This window comes from Mustela lutreola, chromosome 5 (assembly GCF_030435805.1).
Source record: "Mustela lutreola isolate mMusLut2 chromosome 5, mMusLut2.pri, whole genome shotgun sequence".
Lineage (NCBI taxonomy): Eukaryota > Metazoa > Chordata > Mammalia > Carnivora > Mustelidae > Mustela > Mustela lutreola.
This window is the reverse complement of record NC_081294.1, coordinates 159,846,356-159,852,615: the sequence shown is the minus strand read 5'-3', so window position 1 is coordinate 159,852,615 and position 6,260 is coordinate 159,846,356.

Here is a 6,260-nt window from a genome sequence, read left to right as displayed (position 1 = left end):
GTAGCAGGGAAAGAGGTCACAGAGGTTAAATGAGTGGCTAGATCATGTAAAAGCTTCGAAGTCATTGTAAAACTCTGGCTTTTATATTTGGAAACTTACTGTGTGATAGAATTTCTGCTAATAACTGAGAGTTCAAATGTCCATAAAATTTCAAGGATTCTTATTCTAGTAAGACAATAAAGAAAAAGAGTTCATATTTTCACATGGTGTAACAAATGCTCGGAGATCCAAGTGTAGGAAGCTATAGGAGCACAGAAGAAGGCACAAAAAATCTCACCAATATATTTGATGACTGTGACTATATATAAATTTGTATTTTCTAGATTTTTTAAAGTCATGGAATCAAACAGTATATACTATTCATTGCCTGGCTTTTCTTTTCTCAGCATCATTACTTTGAGAATCTCCAATTGTAAATAGTTCATTTTGATGTTGAATAGTAATCTCTTTAATGAATAGATCATAATTTGTCTTTGCTCGACTGATGGACATTGATGAACATTTCCACTGTTTTCAATTCTAAAAAATAAAGCTGCTATGAAATTCATATACAAGTCCTTGTATGAACATAGGGTTTGTTTCTCTTGGTGAAATTCCTAGAAGTAAAATGGCTATTTGTGTAACTGAAACATATTTTGCATTTAAAAAAACTTTCAAACTATTTTCCAAAGTGGTGGTATCATGATATATGCCAACAACAGTTTAGAATTTTTGTTGCTTCTCAATCTAGCTCAGACCAAGTACAATTAGCCTTTATAATTTTAGCCATTCTAATAGGTATGTAAGCATGTCTCCTTATGATTTTAATTTGTATTTCTTTAATGTCGAGGTTCAGTGGGCTGAGGTCCGGAGCTGATGACCAAGAAAGAATTCTTGAGACATATTTGCTGCAAAAGGGACGTTTATTGAGGCATGGGGACAGCACCTGTGGGCAGGAAGAGCTGCAGGTTAAGTAATCTGTGGTTGGTGGAAGGTAAGGGAAAGGGAGGTTTCAACGGAGTTTTCATATGCTAAAGAGGAGTTGTCTTTCACCAAGCCATTAACATCAAGATAGTTGGGAGATGCCTGTCTTGCAGGATTGTGAGCTCTGCAAGTTAACTCTTTGTTTCTCCTTTATGGTGGTCAGGGGTGCCTGAGGAATGTTACACATATTACAGAGGGGAGCGGGTGGAGAGGGGGTGCAAGGTGCCAGCTTTTGCTTTGTCCTCAGTCAGCCTCCTGCTCCCTCATCAAGTTCCAAACCTGAGAGGTGGCTCGTGGGAGTGAGGGAGTGCGAGAGAGTGGGAGGGCAGGAGGGTGGCGGGCCTAGGGGAAGGCGCCCAGCCTGCTCCTGCTCTTTGTTTTGGAGACTCACGTGGTCCTGCCTAATTGTCCGCCATAGAGCCTGAGTTCCCAGGGAGGCAGAGGCGTCCTTCGCAGCTGGTTCTTTCAGCTGCCTGGGTTCTTTCAGCTGCCAGCCCCACCTTCCCGCAGGAGGCTGGAGAACCTGGGGGGACCACAACTCCCACAAGGCCTCGCACTCCAACAGAGCCTGGCTGATAAAGGGGCGGGGTCTGCGTGGAGGGGCGGGACCATGATGCAGGGGCCTTGGGGCTCAGCGTCCCCCTGTGGCTTTCTGGAGCTCAGGAGCTTTCTCATCGCTGGATTGGCATCTGTCAGCTGGACTCATTGGAGTCCTGGGGCGTCGCCTCGGACCGGCTCTCGACGGGTAGAGTGTAATGAAGTGTTAGCTTAGGAGGCACAGTGCTAGGGACTGGGTAGCGCTGAAACTGCTGGTTGTCCTGGGCTTCCTGAGGAGGCTGTCTGAAAAAGTCACAGGTGCTGGTAGGGGAATCCTGGGGAAAAACTGGGGCCCAAACCAGCACTCTGAGCCTCTGAGCCAGAAGCCAACAATAACTGGGGAAAAGTCCAACTGCGCTGAGGTGCTTTACTTTTGGCTGAGAAGATAATCAGGAAGGATAACAAACCAATGGGATGTCTGTAGACTTCTACTGGAACTTTTAGGTCTGTCTTCTGTAATTCCTTACCTGTCACTCAGAGGTTTTTTCTTTTTCTTCCTTGGGTTGCCTTCTTAGAGAATTCCTTAGCTTGATATTCCATCTCTCTGGTTTGGTTTTAAGCAGTGCTCATTCTGCTATTCAACCCATCTCTTTGAAAGGTTTCTTTTTACTTCTGTTGCTATTTGTATTTCCAAGATATCGGTTAATTATTTTTATAACTGCCTGCTCTCATTTCATGATAAGATATTCTGGCTTATCCATATGATTAATTTAATTACATTGATGTTAATGTCGAACACTTCCACCCCCCCCTTAGGTGCATATTCTCTCTTGAAAGAAAGGATAAAACATATTAAAGCTGTTCTTTTTTTCCGTGGCTTGATTTTTCTGAAACATTTGTGATTGTTGGTTTATGTCTCACTCATTTTTATGTACCTCGAGAGTCACTGCTTTGTACTCTCTTTGCAGGAGGGAGGGGCATGAAGAGGATGAACTGCAGGGTACTTTTTTTTCTTTTTAATGAAAATGGGTAGAATCAGGGTTTGTAACCTACTGGTCACCTGGGTACCCCACCCCATTCCTCCAGAGCATCGTAATCATTGGGATTTTGCTTGTTTCTTTTACCCAAGCTCCCATACTCTCCAAGCTGGAAGCAAACATCCCATTTTCTACTTCCTGGAAGGCTATACTTTGGTGAAGCTTTGGTTCTAGTCTCTCAGCCAGTTCCCCTTTCATTTTCTTTCTTTTTCATTTTCTTTCTTTCTTTCTCTCTTTTTTTCTTTCTTTCATTTTTATTCTGGGCTCCTCCCTCCAGGTTTGCGCTGCCTTTCCTTATGTACAAATGGGGATAGTAGGAAAGAGTGACTGAGAAGCCCTTCCAGTTTTTTAAAAAGATTTTATTTATTTATTTGACAGAGAGAGCACAAGTAGGCAGAGCTTCAGGCAAAGGGAGACTTACAAGCAGGCTCTCTGCTGAGCAGAGAGACTGAAGATGGACTCGATCCCAGGATCCTGGGATCATGACCTGAGCCGAAGGCAGACACTTATAATAGACTGACAACCCACGTGGTAGGCCCCTCCCTGAGAAAACAAACCAAGAAAGAAAAAAAAAAAAAGGACTACAAGAGAACAACCACTATTTCATAGGAAAACTTGTATTGTTCACTTGTTCCCACTATTCCGGTTCATTTTTTTTTTTTTTTTACACATAGGTAATTTTTTTAACCTATTTACCATCACAGCGAGTTGTACAGTACATCAAATTCCAAATACCTTTCTAACCTAACTTTTTGATACATACACCTATGTTTTTCTTTTGTGTTTTTATTTTTTGAATTCCTTTTTTAAAATTTTAGTTTAGTCTAGTTTATTCCTTTTTAGTTTTATCCTCTAATATTCATATAGAGTTAAACTTCAAAGTAATCCCCTTTCCCCAATCAATACTCCCCCTATAGGTAAACCAATTTTTAATCCCCTTTATCTTGGGAAATTTGAGTCCTTTAACAAAGATATCAAGATACATCCAGGAAGAATCCAAACAACCTTCCTCGCACACACTGAGAATTCATAAGAACTCTCCCATCTTCTTCCACCAGTGTTTCTGTGTTTTTTTTTTAAAGATTTTATTTATTTATTTGACAGAGAGAAATCACAAGTAGATGGAGAGGCAGGCAGAGAGAGAGAGAGAGAGAGAGAGGGAAGCAGGCTCCCTGCCGAGCAGAGAGCCCGATGTGGGACTCGATCCCAGGACCCTGAGATCATGACCTGAGCCGAAGGCAGCGGCTTAACCCACTGAGCCACCCAGGCACCCCTGTTTCTGTGTTTTTTGTATTTGTCCTGATAGCATATAAATTTTACACTTGTGGTTCTTTTTGACGAGGTTCTTTCTTTATTTGCATACATATATATATATATATATTTTTCTCTTGTCATATACTTGTATCAGTCTTTTTATCTCTTTTTGTTTGTCTACTTCATTAATCTTACCTTGGGGCCCATCTGGGCTGATCCTTATTTTTCATCTTCCCTTTCTTTCCTGTCTCTCTCTCTCTCTCTCTCTCTCTCTCTCTTTTCTTCTTTTCTTTTTTTGCTTTTTTTCTTTTCTTTTGTCTTTCATTTGGGTGGGAATCCTGATTTCTCAAAGTGAATGTGTATATTTGAAGAGAGGACCTCAAGACCTCTGGAAGTCTGCATGCCTCATTCACTGGGCAGGGGACTTCCTGCTTCAGGTATTTGCACAATAGACTCCAGTTAAAGTCCACCTTCAGCTACGAGCCGAAGCCATAATTGTTAAGAACACAGAATAGGGTCCTACTTAGCATACACGATGTGACCAATAGGCATTAATGGTCACTCAAGGGTTCTGGTACATTGTTATCCTCCAGTAGATTATAGAGGTAAAAAACATCTGAAAGAAGGATGAATACCCAACTTTTGTAGCAACATGGACGGGACTTGAAGAGATTATGCTGAGTGAAATAAGTCAAGCAGAGGGTTTCCCTTATTTGGGGAGCATAACAAACAGCATGGAGGACAAGGGGAGATGGAGAGGAGAAGGGAGTTGAGGGAAATTGGAAGGGGAGGTGAAACATGAGACTATGGACTCTGAAAAACAATCTGAGGATTTAGAAGGGGTGGGGGGGAGGTAGGGGGAACGAGGTGGTGGGTACTGGGGAGGGCACGTATTGCATGGAGCACTGGGTGTGGTGCAAAAACACTGGATACTGTTACGCTGAAAAGAAATAAAAAATTTTTAAAAATTTTAAAAAAATCTGAAAGGTTCCCAGGAAGCAGTGGGTTTTGTTTTGTTTTGTTTTGTTTTGTTTTTTAGAAAGAAGAGGAGGATGGGTCACTAGACTTTAAGAGGTCATGAATAAAGCAGGAGAGATAGGAACTGAATCATAACCTTTTGTCGTTAGCTTGGCAGGAGTTGAGGTATAAGGTCCTAGGTCTGCATGGAGGTGGGTAGGTCACAGGGAGATAGTGAGGTTAGTACTCTGAAGGGGAGCTGGCATGTGGGCTTGGGTATCAAGAAATTACCAATGTAATTAAGTGGGATAACCATGTTTGTAGTGTGCGTGTCTGTGTGTGTGTGCGTGCGTGCGTGTCTGTGTCTGTGTGTTAATTCTTCATAGCTGGGGAACTGAGTTAGATGGTTATTGATCCCCTATCCAATTCCAACATTCCTAGTATTTATGACTTCTCTGGCTCAAATATTAGCAATGGCTATGGAGAGAAGGGTTAGACCCAAAAGCATGGAGCACAGTGTATAGAAAGTTTCTCCCAAGCTTGAAAGAAGGCTTTATCAGTATATTTTTGTCTACTCACGCTGCTATACCAAACACAGGCTGGAGGGCTTAAATGGCAGAAATGTATTTTCTCACAGATCTGGAGGCCAGAAGTTCCAGATCAAGGTGCCAGCAAGGTTGGTCTCCAGTGAGCCTTTTCTTGTTGGTCTATAGATCACTATCTTTTCAACTGTGCCCTCAGATGACCTCTTCTCTGTGGGCCCCCAGAGGGGAGGTAGGGGGAGTGCTTTCATGTGTTTCCCCCTTAGGAGGACACCAGTCCTAGCAGATTAGGACTCCTGTGACCTCACCAAGCCTTCAGTACCTCCTTCTAGGTAGGCCGTATCTCCAGATCCAGTCACACTGGAGATTAGGAATTCTTCATATGACTTTTGTGGGGACACAATTCAGTCCATAACAATTAGTACAGGAGAAAAACCATGGAGAGAATTCTAGAGGAGTCACACGTTGATGTTATAAGGTAAGTGGGTATAAAAGAGCACCTCTGAAGTCCAATAGGTCATTAGAGCTAGAGGCCGACAGGAAAGTCCCGTACGTGCCACAGTTTTGAGTTTGATGCAAGCGCAACTCTGAAGGGAAGATATTTGGGAGGCCTTGGCCAACCACTACTTCCAGCCAGGGGTGATTCTTGAGGGAGTATCTCTCGGAGTGCTGCCTAGAATCAAGACTTTGGGGTTGGAAAAGTGCCACTTCCAAAGCTGGAGAAGGATGGTGCTGTAAGTTACTTGAAGAGTACTGTTCTGGGAGATAGGAGATCTGGGGTGTCCTCTTTGTTCTGCTGCTGACCAGATGTGAAAATGCAGATTAACTCCCTAACCATCTCAGTTCTACCACCATGTGCTGCTGTCCTGTGTCCCAAGCCCCAGAGTTAGTTTTATCCATAAGCAGAACCCGGTCTTTTAGTTCCCAATCTCTTAATCGGGCTGATCGTCACAATATATAGCGGACACGT